The following is a 22,734-nucleotide window of genomic DNA, read 5'->3' on the forward strand; positions in this document are numbered from 1 at the left end:
TATGTTTCCAATTATTCCATAACAGCCCTCATTAAAAGTAACTACAGAGCCTAATTGAACAGTTCTCTGCATAGTTGCTTTTGGACTGAAAATGGTCCTAGTGTAGTATGTTGTCTGGTTATTTAGTTATCTATTTTTAGTGCTTGATGTGAAAAACACCAGGGTATCCACTTCACTCTGCTGCACTAAAGTAAACAGCTGTAGAGAATGTAAATCACGCAACAGAACTGACACTGTCGTTCCAGCTATCTGATTCTTTTGGGGCTGACCACGATCCCACATGGAAAGGACCACCTATGTATACAACAACAGGAAAATATCAGTCCCTCTTAAGCACTAACAAATCTTAGTGAATTCACTCTGAGAAAAAAAATGACACTGTCTGTTGGTTTATGCTTCATTTGGATGGTGTCTGCACTGATATGTTCAAATCCTGTACTTAGGCCCTGATCCTGCAGTGAGCCCCTGCATGGACGCAGGACCCACCCACAGAGAGCTAAATGTAGGGTCAAGGCTTTAGACTGTGGGCAGGGACTGGAGCTTTTTACCTGTCTATGAGGAATTTAGCATGGATTTTACATCAATAAATAAAATAAATAAAAGTAATTTAATCATTAGCAGAGAAAGAAGACTCCTGTGTTAGAATCTGAATATAATTCTTCAAACTCCTCTGTATAGCTTTAACTTAATATTGAAATGTTTGCAGATAGTGACCATCTCCCATAAGAGTACAGCAGGTCTGTATACATGCTGACCTTGAGATTTAGGACAGAAGGGCTGCCTAAAAAGATTGTCCCTTACTACAAACCTGTTATTTTGCTTTTTGGCTCTCTAGCCATTTATCATTTTTTGCATCTCAGACGTGGTCCGGGCCCTGGCACCTGACACTCAATAACCTTTAAGGTCACATGGGTGAGGGCCTAAAAAATTCCTCTTTCACAAACAGTCATGAAGCTAGCTCTTGATAAAGGCATCTCGAACACATTTGATGACAAGTCAGCTTTTTAGGCTATTATAAGAGAGCACCTCCAAATATTTTTAGACTTTCATAATATCCTGTGGAGGTGCTGAGGTCAGTGCTTTCAAAATAACTAGAAATACATCTGTGCTTTGGTCTTGATTTAACTCTTTTATTACACTAATGCTATCTGTCATTTCCTGTGTGTGTCAGCATTGCTACTGAATGGCAAAACTTCATGGATAGACTACGCAAAAAAGAAAATCTTGTACTGTGCTATAAGCAACACTGCTTTAAAAAGAAAAAAAAATATTCCAAGTTGATAGATTATCTGGCAACAGCAAGATATTACATTTGCCATAGTCTTGAACTATGATATACATTGGGAGACAACTGCATAAATGGTATTGCCTCTAGTCTATTGTATTAGTTCCTAATTCTTTTATAGCTCCACTATGCTGGATAGGTCTGACTTCAAATGAAGTTTGCACTCATCTTGGATACGGTGTAGTCCATTTCCAGTGCCTATGGGAACGGTTGTGCCTCTCACACATGGAGTAGTAGTTTAGGTCCCAAATCATCAAGGTACTTAAGCATGGGCATAGTTTTAAACACATGAGTAATCCACAAAAGTCAATGGGAGACCTAATGTGCTTAAGTATCTTGCTGCATTGGGCCTTAAATATTACTCCATCTGAAGTAAGAGCGACACGATCTGTCTTTACATAAATTATAATCCCATAGGAAAAATATTTTTCCTGACAAACTATTTTAACTGTATATTTATCAGGAATTATAACAATTTTAACTTCCAGTGGGAGTTAGAACATAAGAACAGCCATAATGGGTCAGAGCAACGTTCATCTAGCCCAGTAGCTTGTCTTCTGACAGTGGCCAATGCCAGATGCTTCACAGGGAATGAATAGAACAGGTAATCATCAAATGATCCATCCTGTCAGCCATTCCAAGACTCTGGCAAACAGCAATCCCTGCCTGTCCTGGCTAATAGCCATTGACTGACCAGTCCCCATGAATTTATCTAGTTCTTTTTTGAACCCATTTGTAGCCTTAGCCTTCACAACATCATTTGAAAAGGAGTTCCACAGGTTGATTGTGCGCTGCATGAAGAAATACTTCCTTTTGTTCGTTTTAAACCTACTGCCTATTAATTTCGTTTGGTGACCCCTAGTTTTTGTGTTATGAGAAGGGGTAAATAACACTTCCTTATTAACTTTCTGCACACCAGTCATGATTTTATAGACCTTTATCATACCCCCACCAGTCGTCTCTTTTCTAAAATGAAAAGTCCCAGTCTTATTAATCTCTCCTTATATGGAAACTTATCCATACCTCTAACAGGTATTTTAGTTGTCCTTTTCTGGTATCTTTTCCAATTCCAATATACCTTTTTTGAGATAGGGTGACAAGATCTGCACAAAATATTCAAGATGTGAGCGTACCATGGATTTTTAAAGAGCTATTAAAATTTTTTTTTAAATCCACTAAAAAACGCTGGTAATCTTCTACAATTTATTATCTGAAAATAATTATCGGCCCAAAGACAGATTCTGTTGGCTTTTTGACTGAAAAAAAATCATTCCATTGTTTACCAAATAATTCCTTATATACTAAATAAAGAAAATATTCATGGTATGGAACCATTGATATTCAGTGCACAATGAAAATGAAGTCATTGGATTCTTTAAAATGTTCTCTTGCATGTCATTTCATTGCAGAAAATAATGAATTACAGTCTCTTCTTCTTCCCAGTGCATGTTTGGAATAGTTTAGTTTACATGACTTTGAAATTACTTAAATACTTCACCGCCTACTGTAGCATCCCCTCATAAAGAGAAGAAAGAGACATTTACTTTCATTGTTTGACTACATGGATTTCTTACTATCATATGGGAGTGAGAAAAATGTAGGTAAGATTGTTTGTAAAGAAAAATAAGTGTTAGATAACATTTACATTATATAAGTGTTATGTGAAAGATATCTAATCAGATATAAGGAGAATCCCAATGCCTGTACATAGCTTTTACAGCATTAAGAAGATTTTGTAAAACCTCTAATAAAAAAGAACTAACAATGTTGCCTTGGAAAGTTAGCTATAGACAAGAATACAATTATGTTCCTTGCAAGTGTTAATTCTGAAGATTTGTACCTATAGAAATTATGTCCATGTGCTCCATATTCCATTAGAAAAATCTAATATGAACATAAAATATATCCACCCACTTTTTCCTTCAGCTTATATAAGCCATCATGCCTAGCACAGATCTTCCGCATGCTTCAGATTTCAGTTTGACAAGTAAATCACATCTTTTTCCCATCTGATTCATGAAACTGGATTTATTATAATTTTTTTTTGAGAGTGACAGTAAGTGTGAGAGGTCAAGATTTACAGAATTTACAATAATTGGACCACCCCATCTGTTTGTGTATATAATACGCTTCTGTAACTACAAAATATTCTATTTCTTCAAAGACGCTACTTCCAAAAAATCCATTAACCTATAAAAATATATATTCCACTATGATATATTTATTAAACATTTTAAAAACACAGAATTTTCAAAGTAATATAAAGTCACCAGAGCAACAATTGCTGCTTTTTCCCTTTAGATATTCATGTATGCTTAAGTTTGTGTAAACTAAGATTTATTGTACATTATTTGTCATTTAGGGTTTTGTTTACACTGCAGAGTGAAGTCGAATTATTTTAAATCGACTTTCATCTCCCGAATTTTAGAAGCTGCAGAAGTGTGATCATACCACGCTCCTTGCGTCGGGCTCTTGCATCCCCACTCGACACACTTGGGTTGACATTCAAAGCAGTGCACTGTGGGTAGGTATCCCACAGTGCAACTAGCCACAGAGGCTTTTGGGAAGCTTGTCATCCTCCCATGATGCAATGTGCTTCCTTCCTCCCCCTCCCTTCTTGTCCCAAACAAACTGCAAATGCTTTTTTGTGCCATTTTTCTGTGCCGCTCGCACGCTGTTGCCAGAGAGGCATGGAGCCCGCTCAGCTCTGCACTATCATTGTGAACATCACAAATACCTCACGGCTTACCCTGCAATATTTTCAAAGGTGAGACAGGAGCCATAGCATGGAAAATAGTAATATTATTGAGGCTGCCCTGCTACAAGCCATAGAGTGAAACAATTCCCATTTGCTTCAGGTTGTCATGCATCATCTTCAGTCTGTGGAGCACCGGCTCTGGTCCTGGGAAACACGTACAGACTGGTGGGATCGCATCGTTATGAAGGTGTGAGATGATCAGTGACTGCAGAACTTTTGTATGCGAAAGGCCACTTTCTTTGAACTTTGCGCAGAGCTGTCCCTAGCCCTGAAGCATGTGAATACTCGCTTGAGACCAGCTCTGGCAGTGGAGAAGCAAGTGGCCATCACTCTGTGGAAGCTAGCAACCCCAGACTGCTACCGGTCAGTTGAGAATCAATTCGTAGTCGGTAAATCCACCATTGGAGCTGCTGTGATGCAAGTGTGCAGGCCATTAATAGATTCTGCTACAAAGGGTAGTGACTTTGGGAAATGTGCAGGACATAGTGGACGGGTTTGCCACAATGGGGTTCCCAACCTTTGGGGGGATGGCATGCATATCGCTAACTTAGCACCTAACCACCTTGCCACAGAGTACATAAACAGGAAGGGATACTTCTCAATGGTGTTGCAGGCCCTTATGGATCACAAGGGACGTTTCACCGACATCAATGTGGAAAGGCTCATGACATGTGCATCTTTAGGAACTCAGGTCTGTTCAATAAGATGCAGGGGGGCACTTTCTTCCCTGACCAAAAATAAATATTGGGGATGTTGAAATGCCAATAGTTATCCTGGGGGATCCTTCCTACCCCTTGCTCCCTTGGCTAATGAAGCCCTACACCGGGCACCTGCACAGTGAAAAGGAGTGTTTCAATAAGAGGCTCAGGAAGTGCAGAATGATGGTAGAATGTGCATTTGGACGTTTAAAAGCCGGATGGAGATGACTGCTCACTAAGCTTGACGTCAGTGAAAAGAGCATCCCGTCAGTTATATCTGCATGCTGTGTGCTCCATAATCTGTTTGAAACAAAGGGTGAAAAGTTCCCCCAGGGTTGGGATATGGAGGCTTATAGGCTGGCCACAAATTTTGAGCAGCCAGATTCCAGCCCTATGTTCAGAGCCAACTGCGGAAGCGCTTCGCCTACAGGAAGCATTGAAAAAACTAGTTTTGCAATGATCCTCAGTAATATATGTCTCTGCTGTGCCTTTCTTCCCCATCCTCCTCCCTCGCACCAGCAACCCACTCCTCTTCTTTCCCTGCCCAAGCTATGAATGAATAAAGACAGATGTGTTTTAAAGCTGCAAATTTGTATTTGTGACCTGTTTCAGTGGGGTTAAAGGAAGATAAGTTAACATTGTAAAGTATCACTGTGCAAGTAACTGTGGTTGCATGCAGTTCTTAAAGGATCTGTCACATCTTTCTGCTCGCCTCCACCTGTGTGGAATGCAGAACTTACTGCACGCCGTTCAGCCTCCTCCCAGAGTGCTTAGGGCATAGGGGCTGATAAAGTGGTATGCAGTGGAGCATTTTGGAAGGGCTGCAGAGGGAGTCTGTCCTGCCGCTGCTCTTCCTGGAATTCTACCAGATGCCTCAGCATGTTGGACTGATCCCTCATAATATGCAACATCTCCTGTTGCTTATCATGGCCCTGCTCCTGTGCAGATCTTCTGTGTTCCATGTCCATGTCTAGTTTTTCAGACAAGGACATCCTCCAGGCTCTGAGCTCTGTGTTAGCAGCTGCGGAGGCATTCATTAGTTGGCTGAACATGTCATCCCGCATTTTTTTTTCTGCTTCCTAATTTGGGAAAGTCAGCAGGAGTTCTGTAAGGTGGGCTGAAGGCCAAAGTGTCAAGTGTAAGAAAAGCAAAGAACAAAGTTGCCATTGTTAGCTGACCCAAAATAGTAAAAGAAATGTTACAATGTAAAAAGAACTCTCCTTCACATTCACAAAGCGAAGCCAGACCTGCATTCCAATCTGTACGTATCCGACGGGTCGGAGTGACTTTTCAGACAGGGTAAGCAAGGGCCCCTTGCATCCATTATAGAGAGGTCTCATTAGCACGAAACTCCAAATCCACACTTGAGCAAGGAAAGGGCTCACTGGACTCCCCTGTAACATCACAAGGACCAGTTTGCGAGGAGGTGGGCAAAACAGATTAGAGGACTCTGAGGGGGAAGTGTAGCAGCAGAACACATAGGGCAACCAGTGTCCCGACCCATTACACCCATAGCAACAATACCATGACTAGGAATGGTCTTGTGGAGGTGCCCAGGGACACCGTCCACGGCAGAGGAATAACACACAGTGACTATATTGGTCGGGTATTTTAAACTTGCTCCATCTTCCCTAGGTGACCATGTGTGATATCAGTCTCCTGAGGGTAACACAGCTGAAAAGGGAAGATTTGCTGCAAGCATCAGTGTACAAGCTTGGCCCTTATGCTGCTATGCCGTGTTCTGCGATGATGCCTGCTCATTTAATAGCAGAGTGACAGGGTAAAGTCTCCTACTGTGGTAGAAGAAATAAGGCTGCCCTCCCCGGAAACCTTCTGCAAAGGATTACAGATCAGCTACATCAAAATTTCCTCATGATATCCACAGAGGATTCTTGGAGCATAACTCTGCACGTAAATAGTCTGTTCTGTGGTTAACCCTCCTCTGAAGTTTACCAACACCCAGGAAGCCCATCCCCTCAAAAACACAAACTCCTTTTAAAAAGCTGGACTGGGGACATAACCACAAAAAATGAGATTTGCCACACACACTCACCAGGTGTGCCTTCACTGGCATCTCAATCAGTCCTGCTGCCCTATGTGTGGCTGGGCTGCTCTGGGGCAATGAACAGGTCCTGGATCTCAGGGAGAATGGATACCCCATTCTCCTGCACCGTGCTTTCCTCCTTCTCATCCAGAGTCCTCCTCATTTGTCCTGGACTGGGATTCTTCGGAGATATCGATGCGGCAGGATGGCTCAGTGGTGGGGTCACCGCTGAGAATCTCATGCAGCTCCTCATAAAAGCGGTGTGTTTTGGGCGAGGAGTCAGAACAGCTGCTAGCTTCCCTAGTTTTCTGATAAGCCTGCCTCGGATCTTTGATCTTAACGCAGCCCTGTTGTGCCCTTTCTCCAACATGCCACAAGGTATCTTCTCAGATATCCAAATTTCTTTTGCTGGCTCAATGAGATCCAAGTCATCTGGTCATCTCCATGCTGGAGTGCATTTGGGCCCTGCAGTCTCCATGCTGACCAAACCAGAAATGGGAATTCAAAATTTCCTGGGGCTTGAGGAGAGGAGCTATTTCCTGTTTACATGGCCACGATACAGCAGAACGCGAATTTCCAGAGCAGTCACGACAGAGTATTATGGGATACCTCCTGGAGGCCAATGGCATTGATTTATGTTGTGCTCTGCCTACACTGACACTAATTCGACCCATGGAATTCGACTTGAGCTCTACGCCACTTGCGGAGATGGTTTTATTAGGTTGGCTTTTACTGCTATTTAGGTCGGCGGAACTTACATGCCAGTGGAGACACATACTTTAGGGGGTTGACGTAAGTGGTATTACGTCGACCTCCATTGCCAGTGTAGACCAGGCCTTAGGCCCTTATTGTATGTGTCCATCTGTGTGAATGGACTTATATGCTTCTGCTTTCATACAGGTGGAATGCTGTGCAGGTCACATTTTAAAATTAGATCATGTATTATATATAAACAATAATAAATAATAATAATATAAACACTATAAATATTATTTTATACATATATTAAGTATTTATATATATTTAAATTTATAGTTACAAACTTCTGTACATAGACACACATATATAGATGTATACATGGTATTCCATAGAGAAAAATCAAATATATGATTAAAATTTGTTTTCCGTGTCATACATTTTTTAAATCATGTATTAGTATTAGGAAGGGAAGACTAAAAGTTTTCAGCTGAATTAACTAACATATTTTATTCTTAGAGGTTTTTTTTTTTTTTAAAAATGTATCATCTAGCTGAAAATTGTCAAGAAAGATGACTTCCCCTGATCAACCCCTCTGACAATCTGAAATTCTGATTTGCAATTTAAAAAAAAAAAAAAAAAAAGAAAAGTTATCCTATGATGTCTTCTTCCTCCTAAGAGACAGTTCAGAGTGCCTCAGCTGCCACTAAAGTTACAACGATTCTTTCTAATAAAAGGTAATAAAATAAAATGTGGCATCAAATGTATCACAGCTAAAGAATTATTCATTTTAGCATCTGTTTTGTTGGTGTTTATCAGCTTCCTAACCATAGGCAAATTGCAGCACTAAAATTGTAATGATTAACCATTTTTCTGGTAGACTTAGTCTAGTTTACTTCCAATAGAATTTCAGTAGTAAACGAGATCCCATCTCTATCCTTACTTTGAGCATCTTACAGCAAATGTACTGGATAAGTCATTTCCCTTTATTTTCCCACACCTCCAATTGTACTAATTTACCATTTCAAGACATTTGATTCAATGATGCACATTTTAAGCAGGAATGCAGCTTTGGCGACTGCAAATCAGGGGTTTGAGTCCATTGCAAATAAGAGCTTGCACAACTGCAGGAGAGGTGGATATTGACAATAAACCAGAGTTCAATACAGATGCTCGCCATTAAAGGCCCATTCAAACTGCCATTGACTTCAGTAGGAGTTAGATCAGATAGGTAGGGAAAGCATTATATACCAGACACAGACACCTAAGCACCAGTGCTGGCATATGCCCCAGTATATGAGGACCACTGAATTATACAGCATCATTAAACAATTCAACAAAAATGCACAACATTTTATGGGACAATATAGAACTGGATACAGCCTTCAGTACTGTAACAGTAACCTGCATGGAACTTGGAGGGAGGCACACATGTTGCAGAAAGGGAGAGTTTGGAGGAAACACCATGAAGCTAGTCTGTGTCCACATGACTTGAATGGTAGCTGCAGTAGTAGCAACTTTAAGTATTTCTCATAATAAATAGGCAGTGTAATTTTACAGGCAAGGAGTGCTCTCTTGTTATTACCCAGCACATGGTGCATGAAACATAGTGGCAGCAGTTACTTTAGTGATAGCCACAACAAGGAAGAGTGTGATTAACATGCAAATGAAGAAGGAATTAAAACCAGAACAAATAGGCAATGGGAAGAGACTCAGACTACCAAAAAACCTTGCATAAGCATGGAAGCAAAAACTGAGTCTATATATCGAGTGACCATGGGGATAAAGATGGGAAAATGAGGGTAACATTTTTTACAATTTCAGGGGGGAAAAAGAATGAGTGAGACACTATTGCAAGAATAATGCCTGAAACACTAGAACAGCTGATAAGAGTGTATGATGAGTAGTGTGACCCCAGAGAAAATGAGACAATAGAGAGATATTGCTTTTCTACCCAAAATCAAGCAACAGACGAAAGAATAGGTACTTATGTTGCAGAGCTAAGAAGTCTGACATCCAGATATAACTTTGGAGATGTAGGATAGGTTGTGGGGGACACGGTTCTAGCTTACAGGAGACATCATTGAGAGAATCAGAAACTAATTAGTAATAAACCCTACAGAAATGCCTCCAACTAGCAGCTGAGCTATCCATGGAAAGGATCAAAAACCAATGTCAGCCATTAGTGCAGAACAAGTATTAACTCAAATTAAAGGAACCCAGGAAGCAGGACATAGACAGACCAACTGAGAATGCAGGCATGGTCCAGGATGCATACTGTAGAAAGCAACACAACAGGCAGATAGAAAAAATTCCCAGCCTATGGGAAATGGTGCAAGGGATGAGGGAAACAGAATCACGTTATATCCCAATGCTGCAGCTACCCCAGAAAACAAAAAGCACCAGTATATTCAGTGACTGAAGATGTAGAGGCTTCCAGTGAAGATGAGGACATCTGCATGCCTGACTTTAGTAGATCCAACGACTCTCAATATACATATAATGCAGAACAAGGCTGCCAGTGATTCAGCTACCATGTTTGCTACTATGCTCTTAGATCAGTGACAAATTCAGTACCAGCTGGATTGTGGAGTCACCTGTAGTGTAATCCCAGCAACAATGATAAGCTGCAATAGGACAGCGGAAAAAGGTGGCCAAGTGCTGGTAATGTACAATAAAACCATTCTGAGGCCAGTGGGCAAATACAGGCTGTTGATAAGTCTCTTGGTTTGTGTGTTTCTTATCACTTGACACACGGAAATGTTGACACAAAAGAGTATCACCCATTACTGTGCAGCATGGCAGTGAAAGCCAGAATACCCTCAACCTTGGAGAGGAGGGAGGGAGAACAGTCACTGTGGGTCCTGTATAGCATTTTAACAGAAGATGACATATTTCAAAGAGATGGACACTCAGGGGGCAAATGGAACTCAAGATACCTCCCAACCCCACCCCCATGTACAGTCCAGGAGACTCCCAAAACACAGAGTTCCTTCAGCCTTGGTGGAACTCCTGGAGAAGGAACTGGCAAGCTTGCAAAGAAGAGGCATCACTGCACCTGTTGAAACTAGCATAGAGTGGACCAGCTGACTAGTAATGGTGAGAAAACCATCAGGTAAACTTAAGATCTGCATTGATCCAAAACCACTTAATAGAGCATTGAAAAGAAGTCATTACCCATTACCAGTGATTGAGGACATACTATTGGAATAATGTCTGGCAAATGTGTTCACTGTTTGTGATATCAAGAAGAGTTTCTGGCATACTGAACTAGATGAGCCATGCAACACCTGACCACACGTTTTGGCAGGTACCACTGGGTATGAATGTTTATGGACATCAGCCCAGTTTCTGAGGTGTTCCAGCGGTTTCTAGAAAGACTCCCAGACATCAAGATTATAGCTGATGGCATTCCTATTGTCAGAAATGGAGATAAGGACGAGGCAATCTAGGACTGTGATTACTTCTAAACAGGTCCTGGGAGCTGAATATTAGGCTAAATGCAGACACAGTGAAGATGTGGAGAACTGAGGTCCCCTACACAGGGCATCTGTTGACTTTTAAGGGACTCCAGATAGGCTCTGAGAAACTGAGAGGAAATGCGCAGAGCAAAGGATGTGAATGCTGTTCACTGATGTATAGGGATGGCCAGCTATCTTTCCAGATTCTGTGCACACATATCTAAGCTGGTGAACCTTTGAGACAGTTAATACACAATGATGCAGTCAGAGACCCAAAAACAGGCATTTGAAAGAGTAAAGAAAATCAGAAATGAGGCATTAGTTCTAAAGTACAGCAAAACCCTGTGGATCAGCTAGAGCTACTGTGATGTCTCAGAAGGAGGCCTAGGAGCAACACTGATGCAAAGCCGGCAGTCCACAACATTTGTTAGTGAAGCCCTGACAGACATAGAAAGGAGATATGCTCAGAGAGAAAAGGAGCTCTGGGTTGTGCTCTTTGGAATAGAACAATTTCATCAGTTCACCTCTGGGCACAAGTAGACATGCAGTCTGATCACAAGCCATCAAAAAGCAGCATGAAGAAGCCACTGCTGAGTGCACCCAAGATAACACAATGCATGTTATTGAACTTCAGCCCTGTGATGTGAAGATAAGGTATTGCCCAAGAAAGTCATTACTGGTGGCAGATACACTGAGCAGGGTATTCCTTCCTGAGTATGACACAGCTGGCTCTGTGGAACATGAGACAGTCTATCACCATGCTACAATACCTTCGCATCTGTGATAGTAGTCTCCAGGCAATCCAACAAAGCACTGAGCACAATGGCATGCTAGAGGCAGTAAAACAATTCATATTCCAGGGTCAGCCAGATGGCCAGGAGCAAGTGCCACTGGATGTTACCCCCTACAATCAGGGGTTAGATGAGCTGTCTGTGCAAAATGAGATTCTATTTAAAGGGGACTGTAGCACAGTGACCACTTACTTCATTCTCCTATTGTGGGGCTTATACACCCCGCAGTTGAGTTTAACTTCCCCTCCCCGCCCTGTGTTTCAGGGTAGTCTGGCCTAGTGACCCAAGTCAAAGTGACTGCCCTTGCAGTCTGAGCTGTGTGGCCTAAAGGCCAAAGTCAATAAAACGGCCCTTTCGGTCACAGCAGCGAGGCCTGAAGGCCAGAGTCAATAAGGTCACCCTTTTTGTGGGGTACTTTAGCCTACTGGTACGTTGGGGTAGTGGGGCACCACCTAGGGGTGTGGGGCACCAAGGTATGGGGGCTCAGGCCCTCCCTGCTCTTTTGAGTGCCAGCCCAGGGCCTTGGCAGTAGCAGGGGTACTCACCACCGAGTCAGCAGGGATCCTCCCAAAATACACTGACCGGTTCCCCGATCCCCCCACTGTAGCTTAAGTTTAAGTCCCCTGGGCTACTTCCTACCCTTTTTCCTGGTGGCAAAGTCCATAGCTCTCCAGGATCTCTGGGGTCATTGACTGCTACAGCTCCCAGCGACTCTATTCCCTCCGGACCTCCTTCAGGCGGTGTGACTTCCGCCTGGGTTGCAGTGCTCTCAGCCTATGCAGTCGGGGGCTCTGGCCACGCAAGACCAGAGCCTGCAGAGTGCATCCTCTCTCATCAGCAATCCACCCCAACTGAGCTGGGTTGCTCCCTTTTATACTTAGGCTGCAAGTGGTGCTTGCTCAGTTGAGCTGAGGGGGCGTGGCCTCTTTGGCCCACAGAGTGGAATTAACCCCCACTGGACCAGTGTGGGCCTTCTATACCCCGTGACACCCCCCCTTCAGGACTCTTTAATAACTTGTAGTTCACAGGCACTTCAAACAATCCCCACAAGGTCCCATTTATTTAGTTCTCTGGGTACACACTGGACCTCCAGGCCTCAACCTCAGTTCAGTATCCCTCTCCCAGTAGTCCAAAATAACACATAGTCTTTGAAAATCAAACACAAACTCTTACCATCTTTATTCCAGTTTTAGTTGATCTCAGTCCCTACTCCCCGAGTGACTGCCTTTCTGTTTGGTTCCCAGTACCTGTTGACTGGAATTTGTCCTGCTCTATAGGCTTTCTCATCTGGTGCCTTCCCCTGCTGACTCAGAACTTTGCAGGATCCTTCTTACTACTCCCTGCAGCATCTACAGTTTCCTCAGCTTTCCCAGTTTACTGCCAGGCTTCCTGCTTCTAAAAGGCTCGGTTCCTCTCTTAGCCTCACACCCTTCCCAGGAGCATTCTGCTGCCTTTTATATTGGAATCACCTGATTTCCTCTCATGTGGGGCTCATCTTGTAATTAGGGCTGTCATAGCCTCCTGCTCTCCAGCACATGGGCAAGCCACCCTCGTACAGGAACACTCCATTAATTCCAGCAAATTAAAAAATGGATATCATGACACAAATATTGGCTTTACGCATTAGGATGAAGGCATGCCTCAGACAAGATAGGACCTGAGAACCAGGAGGATAGTTTGCTTCAGCCAGTGGAGAAACAATGGACAGTACACGAAAGCAGTGAATACAACATCAAACTAAGCAGATGACCCACTACAACAAAGGACCTAAGTCCACTATGCACAAGGGAGCAGGCCTGGGTTCAACCATCAAATAACCACACAAAGCAATGGCAAAAGGAAACAGTCCAAGCTGCAGCGAAACATATAAAATAGCTAGAGACTCAGGACAGTGGTGGAGATAAAACTGAAGACAGATGTGGAGTAGCAGCAAACAGTTGGCACACCTTGACAGATGGGGTCAAGGTCAGGACCAGGAGGACTAAGAAAGAGCCTCAGCCATCAGTTGGCCTGATGTAGGAGAGTCAGGTGAAATGAGATATATGAACAATACCGAGGAACAACAGAACGAAGGGAGCAACAGAGTGAAGGCAAGTCTCCCACCAAAAGCAATGACACAAGCAAGAAGAGGGAGAATTGAAGGTTGATGAGGCCTAATGAGCTGTAATGTGCTGGTGATAAAGGGCATGTCCCTAGCGCAGGCTATATACTCATAACCTCTGGCCCCTCCAAGTCAGCAAATGCTTGCACAAAAGACACTACAAGAAAAAAATTGTTGGAACCTTGCTGATCTGTTCTATGTGAAAGAGTAAGCATGGAAGAAGGCATGAAGGTGCTAGCTGGAAAAGCAGAAAAGTCAAGGGTGGCAACACCAACAAAGCAGAGAGTGATGCAATCAAAGACACGAATGGATAAGTAGGGAGGGACAGAGATCTGAGAGTGATGATGAGAAGATTGAACGTGATGCAGTGGAAAAGGGGCAGAGGAAGACAGAGCTGATGTGAAGCAAAGAATTAAATAGGAATGGGAATCTATAATATTAACACATATGCCTCTCTGTGAAACACCTCAATTAACATATGAGGAAAAGGCACATTTTCCATTTCCACTGCTAACTTCCCCTCATTTGTTTCTCATTACAATAAGTAAACAAAATTAAATGGCAAAGCCTACAGTTCAGAGCACACAGCTGAGCTGTCGTCCTGCAAATACTGTACAAGTGTATTAACCATTATATGTCCTTTATGTGGTCTGGATATTTCTCTCTCTTATGCAGTTTGGAAAGTTTTAAATATATTGGCAGGTCCCAGTCAACCACAAAGACTGCAAAGTCTTCTTTTGCCAATACACAGCTTTTAGTCTAATTGCTTATTTGCAGTCTCAGCAAGCCAGAGAGAAGAATTTTATCCTCTTTGGCTCGTTTCTGAATACTAACTAGCCAGCCCAGCCAAGGCTCTCTAAAGAGTGAAACTGCATGAGAGACACTGCATTTGACACAGTCAGGAGGCAAAAGAAAGAGCAAAACAAAAGTCTATTCAGGTTTGAATCCTCTGATATATTCACCCATCCCCCACCCCTTTTAAAAATCAAGAGAAAGGAAAAAAGACTCACGAATCTATGGCTGAATGCATGAGGTTGTCAGAATAAAGGACAATGAATGACAGCTGACTGTCAGCACAATTTCCAGACTCTGAGTTATCACTTCTGGGCATTGCTCAACTTGGGAAAAAAAGTGTGCGTACATAACAAGGAAATAGCTCATAAATTTTTTAAGAACACTTAAACACCAACGTGTTTGTTACAGTTCGAACTAAATAGGTCCACACGGGTTTCCACCTGTAGGTAATACGTTTTTTTTTTTTCTGAGAAATGTTCCCAATTCAACTCATTGAAAGCTTTTTTAGGGATAACAGTGCTAAATGATGTTGTCAAAGCCACAGGGGTAAGAAAACTACTTCCCCTTCATTTTCTTTTTTCTAAGTGAAGAGATCAGATATATTTAAAACTGAGAACACTTACACATTCTTGATATTGTAATCTACCTGTTGGTTCAAAAAAAAAAAAAAAAAAAATCACCAGGGTGAATCTTTGAGCATTTTCTCTGTGTTTAACTTGTTTAGGAGTTCCCCTCAAACTCTTTTTTCCCCCTGCAGATTTGCCCACCCTTTCATCTTCACTGACGGCCTTAATCCTTGGCTCTTTGTTGTTCCATGCATGATCAGCTTGTTTTTAAGTCACGTCTACCCACATTTGTTAGTGCTGAAACATTACTTTAGGCTTCTACATCTCCATAAATCCATACAAATACTGCTCAGGTTTTCCTGAACAAAGTTGGAAAAGCTCATAGGGTTATTTAAATATTTCATTTTAAGTTGGCAGATATTGAACTACATTTCATATACTAATAGTAAGTATCTGAGCAGAGAGATTGCAAACTGGAATGCTGTTATTTAGAAATTAACATAGATCTGTCCTGTGCTCAAAGCAATAGCTCCCTTAAGCTGTTGATCATCTGTAATAGAGAGACTATAATTCTATTTTCAGTCCCATCAGTTTGTTATGGTTCATAGCTGCAAATAGGACCAAGTTTCTAGATCTTGCCACACTAGGCATGAAGGCTGCTCTGGAGTGTGGTTATCTCAGAGCAAGGATATAACTTAAGGGTGAACATTGAGAGGGGTCGAGACACTTATCTATATAACTTTAAGCATTAGCAGTGCAGCATTATGGGAATGCTCAGACTTCTGTTATTGTCACAGCAGGTATTACTGCACATTATGAATCTTTCAAGAGGAATGAAGAAATGAGGGAGGGAGTGTAAGCGGAATGCAACAAGTAAAACAGGAGGAAGTTAATTTGCAGGCTTCATTTTTTCCAACTACAAGGCAATTATGTTTCTGCAGCTGACAGAGATGGTATTTATAAGTTCCAGAGTTTTCATGAGACCTTTAAAATAAGCACCTAAAAACAAGGAGTGGTTGCAGATAGGGTGTTAGAGCAAGACATTTACATTTTTGGATAATCTGTCATTATCTTTGTGAAGGGACAGCATTTTCAGAATAGGAGGCAAATAATGGACAAAGCCAAAACCTTCAGTCAGAACAGGCTCCTGACTTTGAGGAAGTACACATTTGCTTTTGAACAATGTAGTACGGTCCCAACTTCTAAGATTACACAGGCACTTACCAGTCTGCACATACAATACTGTATGCATAATGAAGGCCCAAATTTAAAAACCGTGGAAGATATTTGTGGATATGCGATATAACATTACTAGGTGGGACTAGTAATTTGTGAGGAGCTTTTGAGTGCCCACTGGAGAGCTGTAGTCATACAAATGATTACAGAGGCAAACCAGGAGAACTTGCTCACACAGTCACTTACAAGGAGCTCAGGAACACATTTTGTTTGCCTAGCTGGGAGTACAAGTATAAGCTGTACTCTCAAAATATCGTGAAAGAAGTTGCTACAGAGCAAAGAAAAAAGCAATGCAAGCTTTCCAACCCAAACATAGAACAGATTACTTTTGAATTGAATAACAGGCAAAATATCTTCAAAGCCACACTAATTTTCACCTCGCCCCTTAAATAATAGCATGTGAATGTCTTATTAGACCATTTTACCCAAACATTCATTGTCACAGGCTTCAATATACAGGCTCTATCTTCTCTTTCTAGCAGATTTTGAACACCACATAGAGGAGGGTAGGATGCCTGCAAAATACAAAACAAATATTATTGTTTCCAACTGCAGAACATTTTTTTTTAGGAACAAATAAATGAAATTTAAACATAAAAATAAACTGGGGCTAGCTCTGTGAGCATGCACATATGGGAAGAAGCACAAGGAACATCTCTGCTGGAATTTCTTTAAAGGCATCAGAACAATTGCTGTCTGTTAGTTCTTGGTATTTATAATGCCAAACACTTTAGGTGTGATGTAGTTTGTTCTCCCAGATTTCAAGACTCAGGAGAGTCTAGAGCTGATAGTAGTGCTAGACTTCCCAATGTGGCAGGAAGAGGTATGGGAAGTCCTGCCCTCTCCTGTGCACTATCATCAAACATTGTAGCCTAATAAATGGCCCCAGGATCCCCAGAGGCACCATGCTTTTATAAACTCTTGCTAGGGACTCCACACCCAATACACCCTGGTTTAGCCCACACTATACAAATATGTTAATGTTTATGGAATATTTTATGCTTTGCTTGATTGTTAGGATGTGTGAGCATTTGCACACTAAAAATCTTCCATCCACCTTGCACAGACTGTATAAGACCAGGCACAATTGTAGGCTCAGACTGCTCCCTTGCTGCACTGCCACTGCCTCAAAATTCCCAAAGTGGAGCAGGGAGGATATGGGACAATGGCCAGAAACCTTCCACACTGACCTACAAAGCAAGTCTGGCTTGTGGGGAAGGGAGAGTGGGGGGCAGGGAAAGGCTTGTGCTACAGTTTATATCCCAAAATGAGTCATCTTTTGGTTCAGCAGGTTTTGCTAGGGAGACAGCCTTGACTGCCTTGCCAAATTTCTGAATTTATGTTACCCGTGGGAAAAGAGAGGTCAGAACTGAAGGATATGTCCTAATGGTGGCAATGGATTTGCTATCTGCTACATTTTGAGCAAGATAATCATTAGGGACCTAACCCTTGAAAAATGACTTACTGGTCCTGATTCTTCCCAACAGAGCAAAATCCCTACAGACCCACCAATATGATTGTTTATTGCCTTTTTTCCAGCCTGAAAGCAGGAATATAATCGGTTGTTCCTGAAATTCTACACAATTTGCATTCATATTCAGGTTGCCAGTAAACATGCAATCACTGGAGAGTCCCTGACTTCAGAGGTGTCCCAATCCCACTGTATGTGTTCAACTTCTCCAGGACTCCTGGGAAATCTATGGGAAACTATAGCAGGGAGAGAATGGTCTAGAAAGCCAGTGGATTTAATCAAGTATTTCTCCAGCTTGTCCTTTGTAACTGCTTCCTGCACCTTCCTGAGGCACAGAGAAGGGTGTTAGGTTCAGGAATAGAGGACTTTGCCTCAAGACTGAGAATACAACCTTCCCACTGCAATCCAGCCTGAGGTTCACGTGAAAATTTGGTGATTTGAGAGCTGGCAAGCACATTCACTTCTACAGATCCCTTCTGGTAAAAAGCTTAAGGAAAATCTCTGGGTATAAGCAGGCGTCTTTACTTTGCCTGGGTCCTGGGAATATGCTTGGCAATGAAGTCGTATTTCCTGTTCTGGCGTTGCTTCTAGATTGTTATAGTCAGATAGGATTCATCATCTATTCTGAACTAGTTCCTTCTGTTTTCTTAAGACAGATATTTCCTTGTTGCTGTCTAATAGTACCTGAACATAGGCATCCTGCACAATTAGATGACAGCTCTAATTTGTTTATGCCTTGTAGAACATTTTACAGGTTGTATAGACTGCTTACTCTCTGGAGAGCAAAAGTAGTACCCAGCCTGTCTTAGAAGTATCTGTTTCCAGGACTTCTGGAGTGTTCAGTATATAATGCAAAGAGGTTTCCTCTCTACCAAATATGAATCAGCCATGTGGTAGACACATGATTTCCCAATTAATTATTTTATTATTACACATATTTAAAAGTGCACATCACTGCAGTGTGGATGCACCTTTGGATCTGATAAGATTTTCTTTGCCCTTTTCTTAATAGGGTAGCTATGATGCTGGCAGATCAGATGCCAGCTCATGCCACGGTCTCTTGTCTCAACCAAATACTGACAAATGCATAGCTGGAAACTATTCTGACTTGCCTGTGTGAGAATATTGATAAAATAGGTATTTGATTTAAAAAATATGTTTAGTGCTCAGACGTTAAGACATGCTTGTCAATTGCTACTTGCATTAATCTCACTTATATCATCTGTAACCCACGTTATAAGGTAATATTAAACTAATTGCTCTGAAACTGTCAGAGAGAGAAGCATCATCAAATGTGAAATATTGGTTTGCCTCAAAAGGTGTTATCTCCTGCCCAACAAAAGAAGGCCCATGGATACCACACAACCATTGTGGAACATCAGAGGACAAAAGACTTTGTTTGCTCCCCCCATGCGCCTATGAAGAGGAGACATGCAGGAGGACTCATCCCATTAGCTTGAACTGTAGAGGAAGGGAATAAAAATACCTGACAGGAAGAAATTGGATCTCTATGCTGCTTGGACTTTGGGAGGCCAAGCTTTCTAAGCATAAGCAAGGGATTGCCAGCTGCTTAGCCTAGGTTAGCCCTGAAGGACATATAGAGTTTGCTTATTATAGAAGATTCAACCATCTTTTGGAACCTAAGACTGTAACTCATTTGTATGTGTATGTTTCCCTGCTTTACCAATATAAATAACTCATTTATTTTTCTTAATTAATAAATCTTTAGATAGTTTATTATAGGACTGGCTACAAGTGTGATCTTTGGTCTGAGATCTAAGGTGCAATTGACCTGGGGTAAATGACTGTCCTCTGGGACGGGGAGTAACCTGAACTTTGTTGTAATTTTGGTGTAAAGGACCAGCTACGCAAAGGCAACTATATTTGTGTGGCAAGATAGATCAGAGTACCCAAGGGGACTATATGTGACTGTTGTAGTGCCTGAGGAGTTCACCCTTGATACTTGTTTGGTGAAATCTATGTATAGAACTCACAATCAATTTGGGGTGCGTTCCTTGCTGCTTACCAGTCTGCCTTGAGAGAGTCACACCTTTGAGCCATTTCAAACAGCTTGACAGTGGCTAATAAAAAACCCCAGGGCAAAATGATAAGACACCCTTTATTTTTGGCTGACAGAGGAAACAAACTGTCTCTGGACACAGATTTGTTATAAACAGTTTCCTTTTCAGACAAGGAAGCGTGAAGCTGGTTCATCGTTCACAGACTTCAGTGGGAGTTGGAAACTCTCAGTATCCCCCAAGGGCTGTTCAACATAGGGCCTGAGATAGATCCCTGATAAAAATTGAAATATTGTGAGCACTATGGTTGTATGGATTCAGAAAAGGGAAAAAGACAGGTGGAGCTGGGGGAGATGCAGCACTGCAGAATGCATTTGAGAAGAGACCCAACTCCTCCATACAGTTTCATTTCAGTTGACATACGAAGCATGAGAGTCAGAGAACATTTACATTCATCATTTAAAGGAATAGATGATAATAATCCAAGAGTTAAAAATAATATGGGTACATGATAAAAAACTATTTATCTTAAAGATAGAAAATGTACAAACCACAGCTACAGATAGAAATACAAATGTAGAAGGACTATCATATAAAAGAGCAATAGCTATATAATATTCCCAGTTTCTTTGATTGTGCAATAAATACATACAAATATTAGCAGAGTGATCATGGAAGAGGAAGATGGGTTACAGTATTAGACGGGAATTCAGGATACCTGGGTTCAATTCCCAGTTCGAGTCCCGTACTAAGCATCTAGTACAAAGAGGCCCCAATTTCATTCACTACTAGTAATACAGCTATAGCAAGCTAACAGGATTCTTTGCCTATGTTGCACTTTGCAGACATCAAAAATATGAGAGCTGAGTTTTAGAAACTGATCATTTTAACAGGAGACGTAAGAATCCATGTTACTGAGATTTAAAAAGAAATATTAAATAGATACCTCAAGGTTTTTTTGGTACACACAGCAAAATCTGTACAAGAGACCATGTTTAGCAGGCAACCTCTTGTCTTAATATTGGCTAGGAGTGTGGCTGTTTGTGGACAGCTCTTTATCTATTTCTTTCCCTAGATTACCCAGCACAATAATTTCATCTATGTTCAGCGTTGCAATCCAGCTAGAATAGCTCATATCATTCTGTGAAAGTTTGTAAAACTCTGTAAAACTTAAATACAAGCAAATTAGGCACAGTGAAACCTGTTTTAAAGAAGCACTCGTACTGGCTGCCTAAGAAAGGTGATTTTCTAATAAATAATATGGGGATGTTCTGAGGTGGTCTATTAAAACAGGAAGTTCCCTGCTAAAAGTGGTCTGTTGTACATTTTTGTCATATGTTTAACTCTAAATATAAAAGTTCTTTTTCCTTTCTGGTAATGGGAGAGCAGGCTGGCTGGAACTTGAAATATAGTATTTAATGAGCACTACATCAGGTATAGCAATATTCTCAGAGGAAGAAAATGGTTCTAGCCCTTTTTGGTGACTGGAATCTAGAAGTCCTCCATTTACTGTTGTCCATAAAATTAACTTCATCATTAGAATAAAAGATTATAGAAGTGAATGAATGGTTCTTCCATATGGGCAAAGAGAAGACACTGATGGAAAAATGATAAAGGACAGAAATATAAAAATACATTGACAATTCAGGAGCAGCAGGAGTTCACAAATATTTCTTCTCCCAAAGTGAGCCAAACTGCAGAAGTTTGGAACCCAGGGGGCTTCCTCTCTTGCTCCTCCATGTTAAAATTAATGCGTAGAGAAATAAATAACATTGAGCTGCATGGGAACAATTCATAAATGGTATAGGGGTTAAACAGGCCCAAATCTTAAAGCTAAATCTCAACAGTCCTGATCTTTGGTGCTTCTTAAGAGTCTTACCAGTGCTAAGACTCAGACCAGGACCCAAATTTCTCCATCAGGTGATCCAACAGATGCCTAGCTCACTTTGCTTTGCTTACGATTTAAGGTAAAAAGGGAAATTACAGGAGATAACTTCCCTTCCCTTCTTCCCATATGGAATAGTGTAATCACTTGGAAATCAGAAAATCTGTGGAAACTAACAATGTTTTAGAATTGATTTTCTGTTCATATTTTTTTTGCTGTTTTTTCCGGGTCTTTATTTATACTCATGAACTTCTCTTCATTGCCAAAACCTTAGCAAGTAATATCTGATTTGACACCTTCAACTCTCCAATTTTGCAGTAGGTAAGGAACAGTTTGGCTAAATTTGGAAAATTTAGATAAAGGCATCAACTGGAAATTAATATTTTGACCCAGATTATTATTTTATTGTAATTTGTATTTTTAATTTTAGTGTAAATTTAATGATGGTAAAAGTTTCAAGTCAAACATCCCTGGAGAATTAAGTCCTCTTTTTATTCACAGCACAGTATCTTGGCCTCAGTGCTGAAATGACTAACAAACTCCCACCAGCAATACAATCATGTCAATATTTGTACTTTAGGAGTGGACTGAGACTATCAAACTCATTTCATAGAGGATTCTAAACAGCAAGGAGATGTAGCAGCTTTCAGTCAATATGATCTAGATTTTGAAACAGCAGCCTAGAGGTGAAAGGAGCTATCTCCTATTATCAATCCCCTGAACAATCCAGTTCTGCAATTCTGCTTCCATTAGATTCCTTTTCAGAAATATTTCCACATAACTCATTTTTTGTTACTATCTCATTCCTGAGGTGAGGAATAAAGATAAAAGAAAGTTTGAAAATGTCAGGAAACTTCTTTCCTCTTTTACTATGATTATGCATCTGACAACTAGTGAGCCATTCTGCGAAGAAAGGTCGACAGTCAGAT

The 22,734-nt window shown here is 41.3% G+C and overlaps 1 long non-coding RNA gene across 2 annotated transcripts in view; it reads right to left on the bottom strand.

Annotated features, from left to right (window-relative positions):
- The window catches only part of LOC137166806 (uncharacterized), a 54,155-nt gene extending 41,010 nt beyond the window's left edge, over positions 1-13,145 (bottom strand). The window contains exon 1 of one of the 2 annotated variants that reach the window (XR_010923828.1): positions 12,907-13,145. This is a non-coding gene — a long non-coding RNA (uncharacterized lncRNA). Of the gene's footprint in view, positions 1-12,372; positions 12,656-12,906 lie in introns of those variants that run through there. The other variant, XR_010923827.1, reaches the window with a different exon arrangement.
- Between the last annotated feature and the right edge of the window lie 9,589 nt (positions 13,146-22,734).

This window comes from Emydura macquarii, unplaced genomic scaffold (assembly GCF_026122565.2).
Source record: "Emydura macquarii macquarii isolate MOO-44397 ecotype Brisbane River unplaced genomic scaffold, CSIRO-AGI_Emac_v2 contig_2897, whole genome shotgun sequence".
In the NCBI taxonomy this organism is placed as follows: domain Eukaryota; kingdom Metazoa; phylum Chordata; order Testudines; family Chelidae; genus Emydura; species Emydura macquarii.